We start from the raw sequence: 23892 nt of genomic DNA, 5'->3' as shown, positions 1-23892 counted from the left end.
GGATCTGCGGCCGCCATGCGCCACCCTGTGGCCAAATCAGGGAGCGTCCTGCGCGGGCTGCGGGACACCTAGGGTCCGACCGCATCTGGAAAAGGCGGCGCCGAGGTCCCGCGGGCAGATGGCCTCGCACCTCCCGAGTCCGAACGCGGAGAAGGCAGAGTGGGCGGGGCCTTTGGGGACGGGCCCTCGGGAGGGTCCACTCCCCACCTGCTCGGAATCTCTCGGCATCAGTGGGGCGGGATTGGAACTCGGGTCGCCTTCTAGAGACTCTGACTCCCGCCACCTCAGGGGTCTGGGGACACCACTGCGGGGCAGGTTCTTGTGCGTCTGATTTTCCCTTCTGAACCTTAGTCCCCCTGCCCGTGAGGGGAATGACAGCAATGTCCACCTTCGAGTGTTTGGAGAAGTGGCTGCGGCTGCCAGGGCCCACTGGCGGAGGGAACGTGGCCAGCCTCAGCTGCTCCCCGCCACGGAGTCACCGGAGACCCTAGCAGCACCAAGCTCCTACCAGGCCCGCGCCTCCCTTCTCACAGCCCAGCCGGTTCCCACCCATCCCCTGCCAACGCGCCCTGCAGACCCCGGAGGCTGAATCACAGCTGGCTGCCTGCTTCTGGCTTCCAGGAGGTGGGCCAAAAGCAAGCAGGAGGTGGGAGGAGGAAAGGGGAGAAAGAAGTGGGGGTGGGGAGGAGGGAGGGTTCTGGGAACCTCCATTCTCTCCCTGAATTGGGGTCTGGGGTGAGATTCTGGCTCCAGCTCCAGCGAAGGCCCCTGGGTGGCTTCAGCTCTCACAGGCTCTGCCACACTGCTCCCTTGCCAGACGGCTATCCCAGTCCTCTCCACAGCCATCTCCCAACCCCTGGGAACTCTCCTGGTTCCCTTCCTGCCTTCAGGTCGTTCACTCTTGTCCTCCCAGAATGCAGGGTGTGCCAAGGTCTGCTCCAGCCCCCTGCACTCTTACACCACCGGTCCCGTAGGTGGACCAGGGCAGATCTCAGGGGCCAGCCCTCCACTGCCTCACAGTCCCACCGCTTAATAACAAATCTCTTGTATCACCCTTTATGACCTGGAAATGCAAAAATGAAATGCATATGCACATAAATTCCAAAGAAAATCATTGTGATGCTGGACCTGAAATACCAGAGGGAGCCAATAAGGCTACTGGTGAGACCAATGGATTCCAGTTCAAATCCTCCACCTCCCAGCTGTGTGACCTTGGGCAAGTTGCTTGACCTCTGTGAACCTCAGGTAGCTTACAAGTAAAACGGCTAAAAATGCCACTTTACTGTATAGATTATTTTGAGACTTAAATGAATAACTATTCACAAATCACTTAGAACAGGGTCTGGCCGGTGTTAAACATTAAATGAGTGTTGGTTAAATTAACCGATAGAAAAATAATTTAACACGTGAATTTCAAAGTAGAGATTCAAAGTTGGATATGGTGGTGCGTGCCTATAATCCCAGATCCTAGGGAGGCTGAGGCAGGAGGATCGCAAGTTCAAGACCAGCCTGGACAATTTAGCAAGACACTGTCTTAAAACAAAAATGATGAGCTGGGGTATCCCTCGGTAGTTGAAAGCCCTGGGCTCAATCCCCAGTATTGAAAAAAAAAAAAAAATCTGAATCTGCTTGTGGAGGACAGGACAGAATAGTGAGAAGTTTGTGCCCATAGAACCCAGATGAGTGTGAGAGCCCCGCAGACTCGGGCCATCCAGACCCGTTGGCGGCTCTAGCTCAACAAACGCATTGGAAGCAGGTATGCAATTTTCTGAAATGGTGACAACTTGGTGAGGCTCTGAACATGATAAGGAGCAATCTTACGTGGCAGCTATATTTCTGGGAAATTCAGTGCATGTTAACAATTGTGTAAACTGCTATCTGTTCCACGCCTGCCAGACCCCGGGGCTCTAGGCAGTGACCATGGCAAATACATGTTTCCCTCTGTATCACTGTAGGACAGGACACTCAAGTCAAGTGGCAGGTGGGACAGCTCTTCAAGGTGTGCACCGTCCTACAAATCCCAGGACATCCAGTGTCTGGGGCCACACCCACTAACTTCCAGGGGTGCCCCCACTTGAAATCACCCTCAAATTCCTCAAACAGACCTCCAGCTGCCAGAGGGATTTTGCCAAGGGTCCCAATTCCTGAGTCCACTACCCAGAGTCCTCCATAAGCCAGCTCCCTTTGCCTCCCCACAAACGCAGAACCGTCCCAGCGGTACCCCCGGGACCCCCACGTCCACTCTACAGGCTCCTCCTCCCCAATGAACACCGCCCTCTCCAGGTGACTCTGGGGGCCGCTCGGAGGCCCCACCCACCACCTGGTGGAATACCTGCCGACCCCAGGCTGATCCTTAAGACTCAGTTCTGGTCCCCACCCCACCCCTTCTGGCCTTCCCTCAAAGACCCCAGCACTGACCCCAGCCCTAGACCCCAGCCCTAGTCAGCAGCAAGGCCATCTGTACCCATCCTGAGTCAGAATCGCAGAGCCCTTGTCCTGGGGAAGCTCGCGCCTAGCGGAAGCTTGGGACCCAGTCGGGAAGGTGCTGGCGCAGAGCCTGCTGGGACCCGAGGACCGAGAAACCCGCCGCCAAAGGGCAGCATCCAGGGGAGCGGGGACCCCGGAGCGGAGAGCAGGCGGCAGGCACACCTGGCTGACACCCAGGGGCGGGCAAAGGTCCGAGGTGAGACCCCGGGGCTCGGGCAGCTCAGAGTGATTAAGCCGAGGCTGGTGGCCGCAGGGGACAGTTGGTGCAGAGCTTGTAAGGTACCGGGGAGGCTGCACTTTGTCCTGGGAGGAATGCGGAGCCATGGCAGAGATTAAAGAAAGGGAGGGACGTGGCCAGGTCTGCACGTGGCAGAGTTCCCCTGGAGAAGACGTGGAAGATGTGCAGCCCGAGAGCAAGAAGAGAATGGTCCCAGGAAAAGTCTGGATTCGGGTTGGGGTGGGAGCAGGGCGGGAGTTGAGCCGCGGAAACAAGAGAGCTTGGTTTCCGCCGAGGCTGAGAAGACGGAGAAGGCCCGAGCGCAGCCCGGATCTCAGCCTAGTGGACCGTCCGGGATGCGGGAGGACGCGGCTGGCTGGCTGGCTTGCGGAGGGCCCCCAGGACCTACCCAATCCGCCCCTGGCAGAAGGACCGGCTGCAGGCCCCTCTGGGGACACTAGAGGGAGCTCCAGGACAGATTCAAGCTCCACTCTGCCTCAGTCACCCCGCCACCCCTCCCTGAGGAGAACAGGACCCACCCCATGCTCAGATCCAGGCTCGGTGTCCTGCTGGGGCTTGGTTGACCTCTAGTGGCTCCAAGGTCTCAGGGCCACCTTACCACCTGATATGCATTGGGGAGGGGTCTTGGGGTGTGGACTGGCGGGGCACAGGTAGAGGGCTGCAGGTGAGAAGTGCTATAGCTTTTCCTAGGGAGGAGGGCGTGACTCCCTAGGTCACATCACTGTCCGGCAGAGCTGATCCCAGCCAGAACTGCTGCCCCAGCTGGGGAGGAAGGGACAGAATGGGCTCTCAAACTGCAGGAAGGTCAAGGGCCTTCCTGACCCTTCCCGGAAAACCTAGGTGAGAGGAGTCTCCCATGAGCCACCTCCACACACCCTGAGGAATGCTCTAGGAATGTTCTAGGTCCTGGTGTGGTGGTGGTTTGGGGAATGGGGCCGTGTGTATACAGCTGCTGGGTCTGCATGGTGCTCTGTATGTCCTGGAGGTGCTCCAGCTCAGTGGGAGGCTGAGGCCCCTGCCAGTGGAGCTCAGCCTCTCCTCCGTTTGGGGTCAAAGCTGGCGGGATGGGATTGGGACTTCAGCTGGGGCTGCAGCCAGGGCTGTCTGAGCGCAGGATCATGAATCAGTCTCTCCCTAGGATCAGGGTTCAGGCTGGTGTCCTGCCTAAACTGAGCCTGGCTCCTGGTGAAGGTGCTGCTGAGGTCTCCCTGTGGGAGTCGGGTCTTCACTGCTGCAGGAGCCAAGGCACCCACACATCACTCACCCAGCAGGAGGGCCAACAGGCACGGGAGGGGCTGGGGCTCCAAGGAAGAACCTGCTTCCCCCAGGGCTGGCCGGCTCAGTCCCGAAGGGAAGCAGACATTGAGCAGTGAATTGCAGGGGATCCAGATCCAGCCATGGATGCCCCCCTCCCCCGCATTCCAGGCAGAGTTTGCATCCCAGGCCAGGGAGGAGGGAGGCGGAGGCTGGCTCAGCATCCAGGAATGGGACATGTGCCTGAGCACAGAGCTATAACGTGGCTCCCAGGCAGTTGGAGAGAAGGGGGACCTCTGGAGGTCCCGATGCGTCAGGGAGTGGGGTGAGCCTCGGGAGACCTCCTGCGGGCCCGTGGCAGAGTGGAGCAGTTTGACAGTCCAGCGGAGGAGGGAGGAGTGGCGGGAGACCAATTTTTTGGAAAAGTGATTGAAGTCTCTGCCTGAGTCTAAATGGCACACTCTTAAAATTTTATGAAAACAAAAAATGAGTAACAAATGGAGACTGGGAAATAGGAACCCCTTTCCTATTAAACCAGATGGGAAGAGCAGGCCCAGGCCCAGCTAGGCCAAGAGGACTTGACTAACCAGAAGGCCCACAGCGCTGCTGAAAGCCGACTCCCAGCTGACCTGAGCCCCCCGGATCTGAGGCCCCCTTGGACGCCAGTTCCCATTGCCCAGGAGGAAAACTGAGGCTCAGGGAGTGACAGGGAAGGACCCAGGGTCACCTGGCAAAGCTGGAACTGGAAAAAGGAGTCCTGACTGCCCAGTGTGGCCTCTGTCTGCACAGTCCCTGCAGGTCCACCGCCACACACTCACCAGACACGCACACAGACGCACGCACGAGCTCGTGGGTACACGCAGCAGACCCCACAGCCCCAGTGCACGTGGTCTGAGCAGAGCAGCCCCAGTCCGTGCCTGCACTGGGCACTGTGGCACCGGTCAGCAAGAGGGTCCTGCAGCGGGAGCCCAGCCTTGCCTCTGTGGGGGGATCCCAGACCACCCAGTGCTGCCCCCTGTGCCAGGCCACGGCCACTGGAGCCCAGGAGGAGCCAGGGTTGGTTGGTTCCTAGCGTGCGCCCAGGCAGCTCACAGGGGCCAGCTGCCACTGTCCTCGCTCCCCAGGGGTGTGTGTGTGTGTGTGTGTGTGTGTGTGTGTGTGTGTGTTGCTGAGGAGCAGGGCAGTAGTGTAGGGCCCACATCAAGACAGAAGGCGAGGGTTCCACGGCTCAGTGGTTCCGGGCGCCCGTCCTCTGCTGTCTAATAAGGACCTTTTGTGAATCAGACAAAACAAGACACAGCCTCTGCCCTCTGGAAGTGCAGTCCCGGGTTGAGCTGTCACCGCACACACGTGACTGTGGCTGGAGGCCTCAGAGAGGCAGCTTCCTTTCTGGCTGTGGGATGGTGACTGATTCATGGCCTTCTCTGAGCCTCAGTTTCCTCATCTGGAAAGAGGGGCCATCCTCTCCCCAACCACCGGTTGGATTTGCTTTTAGGATTACATACGATGCTGGATGTGCAATGTTTGGGGAAGAAAAGGGAACATGTGAGTTAGATCAGAGTCAGGCGTCAATGTTCCTGATGCTCGGAGGCCCGTGGTAGAGGGGTGTGGATGAGTTCACAGGCCTCGTCAGAGAGGCCTGGCTGGGTTTAAATTCCTGCTGTGCCAGGATAGCTGTTGGAGATGGAGCAGGCTATTGAAGCTCTCTGGGCCTCTGTCTTCGAGTCTGTAATAGGAACATAATAATAACACACGTTACATGGGATGTGCTGCAGGATAGTGTATGTAAAGCTTTTAACTGGGCCTGCCACAAAGTACATGCTCAGTTTAGTCAGTTCCTACTATTATTTCTAAGTTTTCAGTTATTCATTCAATGAATGCTTACTGAGCATTTACTATGAGCCAGGCACAATTCTAGGCACTCTCCAAATTCTCTCAATCCTTCTAACGACTCTATTATTATCCCCATTTTACAACCATATAAACTGAGGCACAGTGAGGTCCAGTCACTTATTCCAGATCACACAGCTGGTAGGAATTGGAACCTAGGTCTGTTGGCCTCTTTAAATCCAGCTTTGAGTCATGTACTTCCCCTTTATAGTTCAAAGTCCTCCCCTCTCCCCAGCAGCAGCCCCTGTTAAATAAATCATTCAGTAACGGTTTCTAATTCCCAGACTTGGTTGCAAATGAATTATTCACATTGTAAGGCCTGCAAACCGCAAACTGGGCCTCATTACCCAAGAAGGCCGCCTGCCCACAAGATGCCGCTCCCTCCCCTGGGCTCCGGTCCTGGCGGGCCAGTCAGAAGTTGCCAGAGTTGGCGGGCAGGCGCCGGGGGCCCAGTGCCTGAGCCCTGCTCCGGGAACTGAGAGGAGGGGTTTCCCTCCCCATTTCCCAGCCTTTGCTTTCTAACAAGCTCCTAGTCTTAGGTTAAGAGAAGACCTGGGTTCTAGTCCCAGCTCTGCCCTGAGCAGCTGCATGACCTCAAGCAGGTGGCTTACCCTCTCTGAGCCTCCAAGGGAGGCTAAGCTTGCCCTCATTGGGGCACAGGGTCCCACTTGACACATTCTCTTTTATCTGTGGGCTGAGGCTGGTGCCACCTGGCCAGGCCCTGTCCTGGATGCTGAGGACAAACTTCTGTCCAGCATGTGAATGAAACTGTGGCCTGAGCCAGAGCCCAGGCCCATCCTAGAGGGTGCTGTCTCCAGAGATCCTCTTCAGGGCACAGCTGCTGCCACTGTTGACTGCTGGTTCCTCCTGGGGTTGTGCCCTACTGCCTGGGGCAACCCTTGGCCAGGGACTGACCAGTGTCGGGTGCTACAGACACCTGCCTCCACCGGAACGATTCTGAAGGACCAGCCACTCCCAGGATCCCCGCAGGGGCCTCTGTTGCGCTGCATCTCCCCACTCCTTCCCGGTGGATCTGCTGGGGGCACAGCCCAGGAAACCTGTGTGCAAGTCTCCGGCTCAGAGGCTGTTTCCAGGAACCACCCTCGTCACACACAGGGCCAGTCCTGGCACTCAATGAGACCCGATCCAAATCACCAGCAGATTCCCAACTCCCAGGCCGACTGAGCCTAGTTTCTGCCTCAGCCAGGCTCAGATCCCAGTCCCAGGTTGAGCCCTGACGTCAGTCACAGGCTGAATCCAGATGCTAACTGATCCCTAATCTTATCGCAGACTAAGCCCTGATCTCGATCCCAGGCTGATCTCCAGTCCTGTTCCAGGTTCTGATCCTGATCAGATTGAGCCCGGCATTCACAGAAAGCAGGGGACCTATGGAGACCCATGGAGACGGGACCGAGGGTGGTAAGTGGGAGACAGGAGGAGCCTGGAGTCCAGCTTAGACTGAGAACAGAACCAGACTAACAGCCCGCCAGCCAGAAGACCAGAGGCCTACAACTTCAGTTCACAGAGAGGCCTTCTCCAAAAACACCCAAACGGCTTTCCTCTTGGTGGAAGAACCAAAATCTGAACCAAGGATGGTAAGAAGGATCCTCAGAGCTGCCATTCTGGAGCAGGGTGGGTGTCCCATGCACCAAGCCCCCATGGTATCCCTCTGGGTCCCCAGTGCCTCTCAGAATAATCCTCTGGATTTAATTATTTCCCATTTTACAGAAAAGAGAGCTGAGGCTTGAGAAGCAAATGACCTGCCTCTTGCCTCGATCGTGGGAGAATCAGCACTCGGGCCCTTGACCTCCCTGTACTTTGGTGGGGTCTAGGTGCAGGCGGTTACAGTCTCCTGAAGAGAGGCCTGGGGCTTGCAGTCCCTCTGCCACCCGACATAGCTGTTGGCTAAGTCCTGAGCCTGCCTAGGGCAGGAGAGGAGCCAGGGAAGAGCAAAGGTTGGTCCCTGAGACTGTTGATGTGGCTAGTTCTGGCCCCAGCCCCAGGCAGGGCCTCCCACTCATATAAAGTGGTTCCATCCCCTTCTCCCCCGGCAGGCGCTGGCTAGCATGGCAGGTGAGGAAACTGAGGTCCAGAAGGGGATCCCACTTGTCGGGCTCACAGAGCTGAGACCTGCCCCCACAAACCCCGATGCTCGGCCTCCCCCCTGTGTTCCTTCACCTGCACAGGAGAATGAAGGCCGTCCATCATCCCTCATCCATCCATCATCCACCCATCCGCCCCCCGGCCAGCAGCCGTCTGTAGCATCCTCCATGTGCCAGGTCTGGGCGGATTCCGCAGGCGAGTGGAGACCTGAGGCAGAGCCCGTGGACTCTCAGGGGACCCACAGATTAAACAAACATGCCGCAGAAAGAGACGCATCGCTGAGTGCAGGGAGAGCCGCCCAGGGTGGAACGAGCCTCTCCCTCTCGGGGTGCTCTCGGCCCCAGGGAGCTGCGGGCAGAAACCCTGCAGAGACAGCGCCCAGGACTTGGCCTCAGGGGACAGGGGCTTCGAGAAAAGCAGGAGTACTCCCCCAGGGAGTCAGGCAGCTTGGTGAGGCTGCAGCCAGGCCACCTGACCGCTGGACCGCTGGACCACTGCGAGGAGAAGCCCTCCAGGGGGCCTTGTCTGCAGCAGGAGGGGAGAGAGGGAGAGACAGTGTGCGTGTGGGGTCTTTGGCAAGCCTGCCCCTGGATTCACTTTGTGAGCCATCCAGCTGGTGCCGGAAGCCTCCAGGAACCGCATGGGAGCTTGAGGAGAAATAATGAGAGTGGTTATTTCAGGAGGAGGAACAGCGTGAGCAGACGGGTGGAGGTGGGGAACAGCAGGCAGACCCAGGAAGGCGGAGCGAGGACACAAAACAGAGGAGAGCCCCGAGTCCAGCCCGTGGGGACATCACGGCACCCTGGGGAGGCTCTGCTCCCACCACACACCAGTGTGGATATCTGCTGCCCCTCACAAGCTGACTGTGTGCCCAGAGAGGCTCACGTGTGTGCCCTCGATCCAGGAAGAGCATTACTGTTAGAGCCCATTTTATGGACAGGAAAATCGAGGTCAGGAGAAGTTAGAATCTGCCTCCCAGGAAGGTGTGAAGTGAAGGATACAGCCCCATGGCCTCGGCCACACTGCCCACCCCCTTCACTCCCCTGCGTGCCCACAAGACAGCCAGAGGAGATCTGCACAGGCGTCAGCAAGTCCTGTGCAGCTCCACCTGTGTCTCTCTCCCACTAAACCCAGAGCTCATTTGCCTCTGTCATCCCGGGCTCTGGCACAGGCCCTAAATCGGTGCTGAGGACATCTTGGGGGTAAACCATCAACATGGGGCCCCTGCGTGGTTGATACTGCCTTATTCCCATTGCACAGGTGGGAAAATGGAGTCCCAGAGAGCAACGGGGGAGCTGTAATTCACCAGGCTGTGAGCATCTAAATCAATGAACTAATTAATGAGTAAACGAGCGTGAGTAATGACGAATGGCTGACCTAGTGGGTAGGAGGGGAGGCCATTGGAGGAGTGAGAGACTGCAGGGGCACAGCGGGTGACCGGGAGAGTGAGGTCCTCCTTCCTCCCCTCCTTACCTTGGTCCACCTCCAGCTTCCAGGAAAAAGGCCCCTTTGCTCTCCTCTCGGGGAGAATTCCAGATTCTCTGCCAGGCTGTTGCCTAGCAACAGTGCCCTGCCTGGCCAGCCCCGCCCTCTCAGACGTCCAGGGCCGGGGTGCGCAGCCAACCCCGGGGCCTGGCCACTGGCAGGCAGGGAACGGGGGACCCGGGCTCCCAAGCTGAGGACAAGGATGTCAGAGATCGAGGAGGAGGCCGGGTGGGCTCTGAGGCCGGGGAAGGACCCCCAAGGAAAGACCACGTGGAGCAGCTGTGACTCTGGCCTGGGTCCCGGAATAGGGAGGGCGGATGCAGGATCCCACAGGCCTCGAGTCTGAAGTCCTGGGTTGGAGTGGACCTTGGAGCAGTCACTTCCCTTCCCGGACCTGCTTCCTCATCTGCAGGAGGGAGACACGGTGCCACTCGCCAAGGGCCAAGGGCCGGCGTGAGGAGGGAAGGCGCGCAGCGGGCTTGGAGCAAGCAGGCTGCTTTCAAAAGCAACGAGGGGACAGAAGCCCTGGGTCTGCAGGGCCCCTGAGGAGCAGCCCCTGAAGGACTTCTCCAGGTGGAAATGGGGTGGGGAGAGGGGCAATTCCTGGCGGAGGGAACAGCGAAGGATGGAAGCCTGAAGCTGAAGTGCATCTCATAATAGCTCATGTTCGCCAATGGCCAGGCACATTTGCATTGAACCCTCACCGCCGGCCACGAGGCTGGAACGCGTGGTGCTCCCATTTTGCAGGAAAGGGAGTGTGGGCTCAGAGACCAGAAGGGGTCCTGGAGGCCACACTGCAGGTGAACCAACTCCAGCTGCCTCTCCCCTGAATTCCTCACCTAGGGGGAGCAAGAGCGAGAAGTGTGGCCACACCGTGTGCAGGGACCCCTTGTGTGCGACTGGAAGCACAGTGAATTTCGAAATCTGGGCAGGGGCAGTGGGGAGCCATTGATGGTTTCTGAGCTGGGAGAGGATGGCCCAGGCCAGGTCCTCAGGTCCCTCGGTGCTGCCCCGGGCCATCTGTCTCCACCTCCTACACTCTGCCACTCTTTGCATCCATGTCCCCCACCCTCCGCCCCCACTGCCTCTCAGCCACTGTGAGGAACCATGTGTGACGGTGGAGAATGTAAAAATATACGGAAAACAACAACGGCGACTGCACCCGGCTATAAATACCCTGACAGCGGAAGCGCTCCCCCAGCCCCCTTCCTGCTGCCTGAGGAGCGGGGGCTTGGTGTTGGGCAGGTGGAGAGGGGGACTCAGGAAGGGAGGAAGGAACGGGAATGACCACTTGCAGACCTACTTTGTGCCAAGCACTTTGCAAGCCTACGTCACCGAGTCCTCACGAAACCCTGACAGTGACTCACTCCTGATCCCCTCTTTACAGATAAGGAAACTGAAGCACAAGAAGTAGGTCATCTGGCCAAGGCCACTCAGTCACACGGCCTGGGAGGGAGCAGGGCAGCTGGAGCTCCTGCAAGCTCCGCCTGGCGGGAGAGGCCAAGGCGGCCTCCGGCCAGCTCTGCAAGCAGAGGAGGCCGCCTGGGGTCCCTCCAAGGCTTCCACCCCTTCCATGGCTCCCCATCACCCTGGGCCACAGGACATGCTCCTGGGTGCGGCCTGGGGTGCTGTGGTCTGCCCTCTGCCCACGTCCCTGTGGGTGCTCTGAGCCACGGCCATGTGGACCCTCTAAGGGAGCTTTACAGGACTGAGCCTCTCTCTGCCGGTCCTTGCCACTTCATTTTCCAGGGCTACTGTCACCCTTGGTGCCACCTCCTCAGGGAAGCCACAGGCTTCCTCCACCTGCCCTGAGGGCCCTCCCTCCAGGACCCCAGGCGCGGTCACAGTCTTGAGGGCTTCTCGGTGGCCAGGGGAGGAAGGTGCCTCCTCTGGTGAGTGGCCAGGGCTGCGGTGGCAGCAGTGTGACCTGGCCTTGGAGACAGGCTGGAGTGTGGGGTGCAGGGCCCTGGAGGGGAGTCAGCCTTGGGGCTCCGGGAAGAGGAAAGAAAACGGAGGCGGGAGGGATGGGGAGGGACTCCCGGGGCCCCTGCTGGGGGACGCACAGGGTGCTGACCGAGGTCAGAAATGAACTGGCTCCATCTCTGGGCCTTCATCCTGCTCCCAGTCAGCTTCCGGGTCAGCGCGGCCCCTTCCCCCTCTGGCCAGGGGGGCTGAAAGGCGAGGGGGGAGGTTGTCCCCTTCAGGCCGCCCCCCCACCCCGCAGGCCAGCGCAGCCCCCGGAAAGACCACGGGAGCCGCTGGAGCAAGTTGGAACTTTGACTTTCCAGGAGTCCCTTCTTAAAAAAATGAAGGAAAAGCAAATCCAAGTTACTTAACCCAATATGCTCCAAATATGCTTTCTATATATGATCAAGATAAAGAATTATTGAGACGTGTTCCTTTCTTTTTTTTTTTAATACTACGTCTTCCAGATCCAGTGTGTGTTTTACACTGACCACCCTCAGTGTGGAACAGCTGTGGGTCCACTGCCCAGTAGCCACGTGGCCAGCAGCTGCTGTACTGGACTGCACGGCTCTGGATGTGAAGCCCCTGAGAGTCAGGACTGTGATGAGACCCACCATTATGATCTCCAGGGTCTGGTGCGTAGGGGATGCTCAGGAGGTTTGTTGATTGACTGATTGACTGACTGAATGAATAAATGTCCAAGACCTTAAAGGACCTAAAGGGAGGCTCCCAGCTCCGGCCACGGGAAGGGCGTGGAGATATAAGTCTAGTCTCCAATTCTCTGAGTCCCTCCCCTCCCCAGACCACAGTTCCCCCATCTGGGTTGGATGTGGTGACTTCTCCGAGCTCTCTCTAGGGGAATGTCCCCTCCGTGTGGCTCCCTGCCCTGCTCCACCTCACAACCCTGTCCTCCCTCTCCCTGTGTATGAGACGGGGTCTCTGGAAAGGCCCCGGTGACCTTCTATACAGAGGGGACCAGACCCCACAGGGGGAAGCTGAGGAAGAGCAGCTGCCACACACGGCCTGGGCACAGGGAGCGAGGACCTGTGGGTGCTGACACCTCCGTCACCCCACACCTCACAGGGGTCCAGAGCCGGGAGGAGAGTGGGGCCGGCTGGTCGCTCTGATCCTACAGGGTGAACAGGAGGGCCAGGGGGCCGGCAAGCAGGCCCCGGGGCAGGAAAGGACTGACCCACTGCCTGGGAGCCCTGTCTTCCTCCTGCGAAGGAGGGGTACAAAACCTGGCCTCTTCCTGTCCAGGTCCCTCTACCTGACAGCCCAGTGGCCTTGGGAAGACGCTTTACTTAGTCTCAGGGGCCTTATTTATTGAAGGGATCGTAATCTCAGCAACCACACGGGCCTCTGAGCCCTTGAAACTGTCCCCACACAGGAGCCCACGGAGTGCCACGTGACTGACAGGTGCTGTCCTGGCCTTCATGGCAGAGTGCTCCGCAGCGCACCTGAGGTGAGGGGACGGGCTGCTGGCTCTGAAGTCCTCTCTGGAGCCGGGCACCTGGAGGCCGTGAACTCAGAGTCGCGTTGGTTGGCGGCGGCAGGACGACTGTGTGGATCCGCCTTTTCTGATCTGAAGAGCTCTTCAGAATCCCAGGTGGCTTCGGAGACCATGAAGCTCTCTGTGAGGACTTTGGAGACTGTTGAGAGCCGTGCACGTCGGGGACCAAGTGGCCTTTCAAAGACGTGGGCGAGAAGCGGGGTGGGTGAGGGGAGAGGGGACGCAGCCCCTCCCTGTGCCCTGTCCCCTCCCAGGCCCAGAGATTCTGCAGATTCCTGCGATTCTGCTCCGGGCCAGAGCGGCCTCTGCGCTGACTCAGCGCGGCCCGGGATGGCGATGGCCGGAGCTGCCCGGCTTCCTCGCACTCACGCCTGGTTTTCTTTCTGCCACAAAAGCCATGAACTTGACATCCTTTGAAGATTTCCTTACTGGGCTGAGGGGGTGGGGAGCTCCAGGCCTCTGGTGACCTTGGGGCTGCTCTGGGGACCTCCCCACCAAGGACGGATCGCAGGGTGCCAGGGCTGAGGGCAGGTGGGGGCCACTGCCTCGGAGCCACTATGGGGCCAGCGCAGGGAAGGCCCGGCTTCCAACGCCACCTTCTCATCCGTGACCAGGGGCCAGTTCTTTTCCCTCTCTAAGCCTGAGTCCCTCGACTGTCACATGGGGTCAGTGATGCTCATCTTGTGTTTGCGTCATTCAGGGCTTGGTATGCAGGCAAGTTCTGTCCCTGTGTCCTCCCACAGGCCTGAGGGCCTTCTAATAAGGGAGAGGTGAAGGGCAAGGCAGCTCCCGCAGGGTAGGGATTATGAGCACGGGTTTCCGAATCAGGAAGATCTGAGTTTGAATCTTGCCTCTGCCACATACCAGCTGTGTGTTTTTAGGCAAGTCACATTCCCTCTCTGAGCCTCAATATCCTCTGCTATAAAACTGGCACAATAATATAGTCTCTACCTCATCAAATGTTGGCAGGAGGACTGGGGATGTGGCTCAATGGTAGAGTGCTTGCCTGGCATGTGCAAGGCCCTGGGCCCAGTTCCCAGCACCACAAACAGAACAAAACCAGAAATGTCTGCAAGGGTCCAGAGACATGGTCCTATGGCAGGTGGGACAGGAAGCCTGGGAGCTGCTCAAGGAGTGGCGCCCACTCCCCTCCCCAAACTGCAGCCCTGGGTGCCCCGGTGCCTGGTCACATTTGCAGTGTTAGATAAAAGCGTCTGGGCCAGTCGGCACCCTGCACCCGGGGCCTCTTCCACCCCCCTGAACTTCTCTGGTACAGTCCCCCTCCTTGTCCCTGCCCGGCCCATGTCTCTGTGTGCTGATGATCCCGCTCCTGTTGGGACTCAGCTCCTTTGAGCCCCTCCTTATAACCATGCACAAGCACCCTTTTCACAGGGAGGAGAGTCTACACTGTAGGCACACAAGTGAGTTGAACAAGCCCCGTCAGGATTGTCACTGCTGTGCAGTCTGCCTGCCCTCTGAGCGCATCCCTGGCTTGCTCCGTCCTACCATCACTAGTCCATAGATTCCCTGGGGGCCAGGGCTATGGCCTTCATTCACTGTGTCCCAGCACCCAGCACAGTACCTGGCCCACAGTGGGTAGCTCGGAACTACCAAACACAGGGTGAGTAAATGAATAAATGAGAGGGAAAGAGATCACTGAGGCAGGAGTGGACTGCATGGCTGTCCAGCACCCTCAGCTGTCAAAGGTCAGTTGTGGGCCATGGGAACTATATGAGTCAGCTTCTTGTTACTGTAATGGAATGCCTGAGGCAGTCTAACTTTACAAAGAATAAAGGTCTATTTGGCTTCCAGTTCTGGACAGTCATGGGCATCATGATGGCATCAGCTCAGCTCTGGTGTGGACTCTCTTAGCTTGTGTCACATTGTAGCAGATGGCAGTGGTGGCAGCAAGGGATCACATCTCAACCAGGAAAGCAGAGCAAGTGAAGTGGGGCCAGATGCAGGCCAGGTAACAGCCCTTGGGCAAGAAGGACTTTATGCCCTCCAAGGGTAGGGTCTCCAGTGACCTCTCACCAGGCCCCACCTCTTTAAGTTACCACCTCCACATCACCACCCAGCACCCAGCTCCCAGCACCCAGCTCCCAGCACACGGACACCCCAGCCATGGCAGAGATGGACCAGCTCCCTCCTACGTACAGTCAGGATGTGACATGACACTCAAGTGTCACCTCTGGGACCCCAGAAATAACTCCCTGCCTAATATATTCGTGGTCTCTTTCAGGGACAAGTGAATGTTAGCACTTGGGGATCTTCCTTGCCTTTGGGTCTGATTCTTTGTCACCAAAGATTGTCACCAAGAGTGACAAAGTGGGCTGGGGATGTGGCTCAAGCGGTAGCGTGCTCGCCTCGCATGCGTGCGGCCCGGGTTCGATCCTCAGTACCACATACCAACAAAGATGTTGTGTCCGCCGAGAACTAAAAAATAAAATATTAAAAATTCTCTCTCTCTCTCTCCCCCTCCCTCCTCTCTCACTCTCTCTAAAAAAAAAAAAAAAAAAAAAAAAAAAAAAGAGTGACAAAGTCCCAGGGCGGTGGCTCCTAGAACCGCTGCATGTCAGAAACCTTGGAAAGCCCGAACACCAGAGCCTCTTGGGCCTGAGGCTGTATTATGTTTGTTAAATTCTAGGAGATTCCAGCGTACAACTGGGCTTTTCTTTGAATGCTTGTGGGGCAGGCTGTCCTGGGTGGGTGCAGGCCTGGCCGGAGGGTGGGGAGGAACATGTGTGGGCTTGGGAGCCATTGCAGACCTGGGTTTGAACCCCAGTCTCCCAGCCCTGGATTTTGGGAAAGTCACTTAATGGGCAATCGAATTCCTCCCCCAGGGGCTGGCTGGGGGGAGTCAGTGAGAGAATGTGGTAGAATTACCGGGTCCAGGGCCTGGCCGAGGTGTGGTCTTCCTGAATGAGCTTGGGGTAGGAGTGGGGACAGGTGTGGCCCCACCGCTGCCCTGAGCTCCTGATGGGAAGAGCACTGGGCGGGGAGAAAGGAGGCAGGTAGCCTTGGCCAAGTCACTCCCACCACGAAGCCTCCTTGACCTCCCTTGGGCTCAATCCTGGGAGGTAGTTAATGGTGCGCTCTGCTGGGAGCAGAGAGACCTGGCTCAGCCAATTATGTAAGGCAAGGCACCCAACCTCTCCGAGCCTCAGTTTCCTCCTCTGTAAGACAAACATCCATCGGTGCACATGACTCCTCCCAATTCTGCATTCAGAACTTAAAATAGCTTAAAATCAGCCACAGTGGGAGAATTTACACCGAGGTCATCAGCGAGCCTTGGAAATCAGCATGCACTGGTGACAGTCCGTTCCCCAGGGTACTCCAGGACTCAGATAATGGTAACTTCCACCCTGGGTGCTGGGAGAGTCAGTCATTCTCCACTTTTCCGAGCATGTCGCACAACCCCTAGGGCCCAGTGGATCAGCGCACGCTGGTCAAACTCCGCTAACATTCGTCACCATCGCTTCGTCCCTGGCCTGCTGTGAGATGCTCATGTCTGTCATCTCGTACAACTTCACAGCTCTAGGAGGTCCCCAGAGAAGGACATTCGGGCTTAGACAGGCTTGCTAACTTCCAATGCCATTAGCTATTGCTGGCCTACTGTGTGCTGAATTATCATTTTACATCCCTCTCATTTCGGCCTCACGATACTCTCTCTCATGGCAGATGAAGAATCAAAGGCCCAGGGCGGGCAAGTGACCTGCCCAAGGTCACCCATTTCCTCTGAGCCTTGGTATGGGTCTTGAACGTGTGTCTGCCAGGCACCCTCCCACCCCACCCCGCGGCATCTCCCTCTGGAGGAGGGCAGGCTTTGCTGACATGCTCTCTCTGGTCCTCTCTGGCCCTTTCAGCTCCGACAGCCTCGGTATTTAAATCAGCACATGAATATTTCACAAGCATCCTGAGCGAAAATAACCCCCCGCCTGGTTATGTCAGGCTGCAGCCCTGGTCGCTGGGCCGCCGCTCTCTTGCTATTTACGAGACTTGCTATTCCGCGAGGCCTCCAGCAGCAGCCCACGGAATCGATAGTCTTTAAATAAGTAATCAGAGGAACTGAAGACGAAGGACCAGGGAGGGGGGTGGGGGCGGAGATCGACACAGACTCCGCCAGGTTTGCAGGTTTGCAGGGCCCTGCAGCCTGGGGTAGGGCGAGAGACAGGGAAGGGCAGGGAAGAGGGGGAGAAGAGGAAGGAGACCCTAGTTGGCCCTTGCCCTGTGTCCTGCTTTGTCTCACTACTGCCATATCCAACATCCTAAAGTCATTGAAGCTCAGAGAGGGGAGGTCAGTGGCCTAGCACCACACAGCCAGCAAGTAGCCGAGGTGGCAGATCCGTCTGGCGGGGTGGCGCTGTGGAGGTTGGGAGTAGCCCCATCACTGCAGGGTGGTTCACCAGCTGCCCTGGCCTCAGGCCAGGTGCCAGCTGCACATCCTCCCCACTGAGACAACAAAAAATATATCTTCAGACGTCATTTCCCAATGTCCTCTGGGAGCTAAAGTCACCCTGGTTGAGGACCACAGCGGTGTTGCCGCTCCCTCCTCTGCGTCTGGGATAAGAACTAAAGTCCTTCTCTTCATCTAGCGAGGCAGCTCGGGAGCCAAAGCTAACTTGGACGCTAACTTGGCTCCTCACTGGCTGTGCCATCGTGAGCTGAGTTCTCAACCTTTCTGTGCCTTAACATCCTTCTCTGTAAAATGGAGTCCTCCCAAAGGGTCAAGCATCAGGTTTAACCCAGTCAGTGGGCACAAAGCATCTGGAACAGCACCTGGCCGCCCTGTTGGGGTCCCAGGGGCCGCATGACCAAGCCCCAGAGGCTTTCTGCGGCTTCCCTGAGGCACAGCCCCTCCTACCGGCCCCAGAGCAGGTGGGAAAGCAGCCCGGGAGGCCTTTGGTCCCAGAGGATCCCGGGGTAATAGGCAGCAGAGCTGCGCTTCCTCGCTCCTGGCCATCCTGTGCCAGGGAAGGAGCAGGCACTGCCCGGGGTCACCATCGCGGCCCACCCAGAGGTCTACCTCGTGCACAGCACCGCCTGCAGGCCCCTCGCAGGGTGGAGCGAGCTGACCGGGCTCACTGGACAGCGAGTCCAGCCCCGCCTGCCTGCGGACCCCAGTGTCACCCAGGGCTGTGCGAAGGCCCCATATCGTGGCTCCTTCCTCTCCTGCAGTGCATGTTCCTGGTCGGTGGCCGAGCCTCCCTGGGGGGTGACTCGGGAACCCAGGCTCCCTCCCGCCATGGCGCACCCTCCCCAGAGCCTCCAAGTGGACTGTTCATGCAGGACAGGGACAGGCGGAGGGACAGGGACGGGAGGTTTTTATGGGCCAGGCCTGGAAGTGGCCCAGGTCACTTCTGTCCATGTTCCAGGGGCCAAACCTAAGTCACATGCCACACCTACCCTTGGGGGAGGCTGGGAAAGGTAGCCTGACTGAGTCCAGGAGGAAGAGACAGACAGGTGGCCAGCGGCCAGGTCTTGGTGCCTGGGCTGAAGGCTACAGGGGCAGAAAGGCCCAAGACAGGGGACCTGGCCTCATAGAGTCTGGGTCTAATGGCAGGTGAGGGGTGAGGGGGCCACAGAATAGACGGGAACTATGGCCCGGCTGGCCCTTCTAGCCATGGATCACCAGAGCCATTTACATCCCCTAGGCCCCCCACCGTCCTTGCTAGCTCAGTCCCGCCGAGTCAGCAACTGGAAGTTCTGCTCTGCCTCAGGCCTGCGGTCTTCCCTTTTGGGGAGAAAGGAGGGGGCTGCTCTCCTTAGGGGTGCACGTCCCTGGACGCCACCGCAAGCCTGTGCTCGCATCAGAGCAGCACTAGCCTGGCCACCTGCCGACCCTCCAGAACCGGCTACCGCAGGCCCTCCCCGCTGCGGTCAGCCAGCACCCACCTGGGGGCGTCCCCCTCTTAGGGCAGCTGAGTGGGAGGTGCTCTGCAGTCCCAGAGGCTAGACCATGGACATGTGGCCTGCAGCGTGGCCAAGTGGACACACCCTCCCAGGACTCGAAGCTCTAGAGTGACGCCAGGACACAGGTCAGTCAGACACTCAGAAACTGGCGCCCAGCAGTGGGCATGTGGCGCGTCATCTTTGTGTCTGGAGGCGCCAGCAGGGGCACAGTGACCAGCTGGCAGGAAGCAGCCTCCCGCCTGGCACCTTGGCAGGCTCACCTCTCTGGGTTCCCGTCAGGCCTGTCCCTCCAGTTTCCCTGTCAATTGTAGAAGCCACCTGATCCCTTTCCAAACAACTCCTTAGGTGACCTCGAGCAGTCTTTGCTTCCGGCCAAGCACCCTGGCTGACTCAGTCTCAGCACTGCCCCTGGGTTACCAGAGCTCCCTCCTGCCGGCCTCCCCCAGGCCCAGCTTCAGCACCTTCCACCGGAGGCCGAGGCACCCAGCTCTTTCCTCCAGAGATCCCGAGCAGGTCTCTGGCTATCCCGTCTCCCCCCACCGCCAACACGCGCAGGCCTCGGGAGGGCTGTGCAGACCCGCCGTCACCGGTTCACTCCGTCATCCCACATATTCTATTTTATGCATCTAAAACCACGTTTCTGCTGGGCCTGTGGCACACGCCTGGCATCCCAATGACTCGGGAGGCTGAGGCAGGAGGATCACAAATTCCAGGCCAGCCTAGGCAACTTGGTGAGACCCCGCCTCAAAATAAAAAGGGCTGGGGATGTGGTCTCGTGGTAGAGTGGCCCTCGGTTCAAGCCCCGGTACCAGAAAAAATAAAAATAATCTAAAAAATGAAAGACACACAATTCTGAGGAAGGGTTTAAAGGCTTCACCTGATGCCACGGGGTCCAGGACACTGAGGAGGCGGGCGTCACTCTGGACTGTGGCTTCCACATCGCAGAAGCACCTCGAGTTCTTCCGTGGCCTGGACCCCTCTTGCCTCGGGTTTGAGGGAAGCCCATTCTCCCTCTCCGTTCCTTCTGGAAAGACCCCCCTTCTTGGGACAAGCTCCTCTCCCACGCTCTCTAGGTGGGTGGTCTGGGCACTTGCCGTGTTGTCCCAGCCCCTTCTCCCCGGCCCTGGCTGACTGGTGAAGGGGGTCCTGACCCAAGCCAAGCAGCCAGACCCTTGCCTGAAATTTCCTTTTTAACAAAAACCTGGAACTGGGGGCGACAGCTGTGCTGTGGCTGGGGAGGACTCGGAGCCGAGGCCAGGATTCTTTCCCACAAAGCAGAAGAGGCCGATCTGAGTGGAGAGGGCGGCTGGACAGGGAGAGTGGGACGGCGGCTGCCGGAGAGCCGGTGGTGGCCCTGCTCCCTGCCACCAGGTTCCTCTCGGCCTCCTTGAGCTCCCACCTAACGGTGGGGACAGCTTGTCTCTCTGCCTCCTGCTGGGTCCCCGGACTGCCCCAGGGCCAGGGTGAACCTGTGGACACCAGCGACTGTCCAATCATGCAAACCAAGAAAGGAAGTGCGGGCCTCAGGGACGGGCCCCCGCTCCCGGGGAGGGGGGCGTGGGTGCTGCTGTGGGGGGAAGTGGGTCCAAGCTGGGGAGTTCTCTGGGGAAAGAGCAGGCGGCCGGAGGCTGCAGAGACAGCGGGGCTGGGCTGCCTGTCAAAACGGGAACTCGGACAAGCAGGGGCTATGCTAGGTCCAGAGCCCAGCATGATGGCCAGGGCTCCATCCAGGTGTCATCCAGGGCAGTGCCACAGGCCCCCGTTGTCCCTGTCTCAGGGACTCCCAACAAGGAGCCCAGGCTCTCCTCAATCCCCCAACTTCCCTCCCAGGGCCACCCCTGGTCCCACCTGTGGCTAGACCCAGTGGCTCCTCTGTCACTTCCCACCTTCTCCCCCTGCCCCACGCCGTGGCTCCCAGCGGCTCTCTCCATCTCTCCCAGGGTCTCCTCCTCCTGCATCCATGGCCCCTGAGAAGTGGGTGGCCTCCCAGTGCCTCTGCTGGGTCCTTTTGTGTCTGAATGTCCTCCCTGGTCAACTTCATCCCTTCCTGTGGTTTTAGGGACCACTTAGAGCTAGGGGGTCCCAAAAGCCCACATCCCATCAGCTCTGGACCCAATCATCCAATGGCTGGACCTTCTCCTCCGGGCTCCCCAGGGGCACCGCAGAACAGAGACATCTCAAAGGCACTCCTCCACCCCCTACAGCTGGCGCCCTCATTAGGATTGATATGGCACTTCCTGCTCGGCACCCTGCGAGGAATGGATTCTTAACCTTCAAAGACAGAAGGAAATAGGCTCGGAGCCAGGCAGGACCGAGCTGCCCCGGGGTCCACCTGCCTCCAAGGTGGCACCACTTGATCAGGACGCAGGAGGGGGCGACGCATCTCACCTCTGACCCTTGGGCCTCCCGGGGCTCGGGCAGTAAATGTTGACCAGATCGATTGGCACCATGCTTGGAAGTCAGCGGTCAGCTGCTGACCACACCGTCAATTATTCAGACTCCCTGGGATTCCACCAAGAGCCGCGGTGTAACTAACACACGGCTCCATTGTCCTCACACTCCATCCTTCCCCAGAGGCCTGGGCAGGGGTGGACAGCCGGCCTGCGCTGAGCACGTCGGCAGGCAGCCGCATGGACCCCACTCCCGCCCCTCCACCAATCAGTCAGCACCTGGGAGCTTCTGGTCTTCAGATCTCCTGGAGGCTTCCTGGCTGAGGGGCGTAGGCCCCCAGGGAAGGACTGGAACCAGTTTCAGTTCAGTTCCATGGGACACAGAGTTTCCTTGTCACCAAAGACACACAGACTCTGGGAGTGTGCGAGTCTCTAGTTCACCTGGGTTTAGGCCGTCCACAGGGCATGGTCATAAGGAAGGAGAACCCGGGGCTGTCAACGAGTAACAACTAGAATTTAAATGTGCTTTCAAGTTCATTGTCATGCTTCATCTCGTGGCCTCAAGCCTCTTTTGGAACCAGACGGCACATAAACAAAAACACGTCCATCCACTTTGCTAGGTGCTACAGAGATGGAGAACATCCGTCCATCACTGCCCTCGAGTAACAGTACTGAGCAACAGCAAGAGGCCGGAGGCGAGTCGGGAGGGTTCTGAACGTTTCTTGTGCTTCAACGCACAGGGCCCTCAACAACCACGAAGGGTGGCTCCAGCCCTCAGGCAAGGGAAGATTTTACAGATAGGCACAGAGAGGTACAAAATGTGCCTCACACAGCCTAAATGGAAATGAAGGAACAGAACTGGAACCCAGGCATGTGATTTGAAGTCCCTCCCTCACCTCTCTGCTCAGTCCTTTGAGGGAGGTGGACAATAGGTAAAAGACCACATAAGTAATGAGCTAAGGACAGAGCTGTGGGGGAAAGACCAGAGGGGGCATGACAGGAAGGACCAATCAGTCTACTTAGGACCAGTGATGGGGGACGGGTGACAGTCAGAAGGCTTCTAGAAGTTTCTTTTATGCTGACTCCTTCAGGAAGAGGAGTTCACTGGAAGAAGGGCCCAGGGAAGCCCATTCCAAATGAGAAGGCCCTGAGCTTCAGCCCCCTCACCAGGACCCCTCACCCTGGCAGGGGAACGGGCAGAGCAGGAATGGCTGGGCCTCCGCACCCCTGCCCCCTCCAAGGGCCAACTTCCTCTTTGTATTTTTAGATCTCTCACTTTCTGATGGCACAGCGGGAGGGCAGGCCTGGGCCTTCTGCGGTCAGATTGTTTATACCCCCTGCCATGGGCGTCTGTCTCAGCCCCTCGCCTCAGAGACTGGCACAGCAGGGCCACCGGAGCCCCCTGGGAGCCGCGGCTCCTCCTCTGATGTAGCTGGCCACCTGGCCAGGCCTCCCCCCTCTGTCGTCTCCTCTCCTTCCCACTCCACTCCATTGACAGCTCTCCGTGCCAGACACTGGTCAGACACCTACCTACAAGTGACACAGGGGCCTTTAGCACCATGTGCACTAGCGTCCTGGTGAGTGTGCCTAGTCACAGTGCCCACGGGGACCTGTCTGGAAGGGTCTAACAAGTACTAACGATTGATTTGTCCAGGGCCATGGTGCAAGCCCAGACAAAGAGGTGCCTGGTCATCTAAGTTCCACAGAAGGATGAAAAGATGAGCAGGAGAGCTGGAGGGCTTCCTGCAGGACTGGCAGGTCCCTGCGAGTATGTGGCGAGTTTGGGGAAGACTGTGGAGTCCATACTGACGATGACCACGTACACGGGGTCCCGTTCTCCAATCCTGGCCAAGGGGAGTGGAGGGGAAGTCCAGGTGAGAAAACAGGGAGAGTCTGAAACGTCTGAACAGAAAGCAAAAGCCTCGCAGCTCTGCCAGACCTGTGACCACGGCAGGCATCACTAGCTGATCACAGCACTGTCCTTCCAGTGAGCCCTGAGCCAACCTCATAGCCCTCAACACAGCGCTCTGGGGGCCAGTCACTACCACCTGTTAGGCTGGGATTGGGGACTGGGTGGCAAGCATGAGTGTAGACCTCGGTGGACATGAGGTCAGAGGCTAACTGGACAGAAGCCTAGAATTCAAGAGTAGGGAGTTGAGCTATGCACACTGATGCACCCTGCAATCCCAGCCAACTGGGAGGACGAGGCAGGAAGACTGAAAGTTTGAGGCCAGCTTCAGCAACTTAGTGATATCCTGCTCAAAATGAAAAATAAAAAGGGCTGGGAAGGCAATTCTGTGGTAAAGAGTTCCATCCCCAGGACTACCAAAAAAAAAAAAAAAAAGATTAAGGATTTAAGGAGTCAGAGAGTCAGACGTTATTTTCCAGATGATAGGGAGCCATTACAGGATATGAAGGGAGAGATCAAACTAAGGCCAAGTGTTGAGAAGGTCACTGCCAGTGGAAGGAAGGAACTGGGGCAGAGAAATCAACAGCCAGGCCAGTTCCCATGTCCCCGCCCCAAATGTGAGCTGGAACCAGGTGCAGAGAAGTAGCTTGGGGACCAAGAGAGGTGGGGGCAGCAGGAGAGGGCAGCCAGGGCGACTCCCCTGGTCTGGAAAGGGGCTCTGGGCAGGCAGCTGTAGCAGCACCGC

At 58.3% G+C, this 23892-nt stretch overlaps 1 long non-coding RNA gene across 1 annotated transcript; it reads left to right on the top strand.

Moving 5' to 3' along the window:
• Positions 1-2438: 2438 nt before the first annotated feature.
• On the top strand, positions 2439-14775 carry LOC120889889 (uncharacterized). The gene is made up of 4 exons (XR_005734092.2): positions 2439-2683; positions 7207-7464; positions 9233-12057; positions 12813-14775. It is a non-coding gene; the product is annotated as an uncharacterized LOC120889889 (long non-coding RNA).
• Positions 14776-23892: the final 9117 nt, after the last annotated feature.

The sequence above is a fragment of the Ictidomys tridecemlineatus genome, chromosome 4, assembly GCF_052094955.1.
Source record: "Ictidomys tridecemlineatus isolate mIctTri1 chromosome 4, mIctTri1.hap1, whole genome shotgun sequence".
NCBI lineage: Eukaryota > Metazoa > Chordata > Mammalia > Rodentia > Sciuridae > Ictidomys > Ictidomys tridecemlineatus.
The sequence above is the reverse complement of the archived record's forward strand: the minus strand, read 5'-3'. Positions and strand labels throughout refer to the sequence as shown.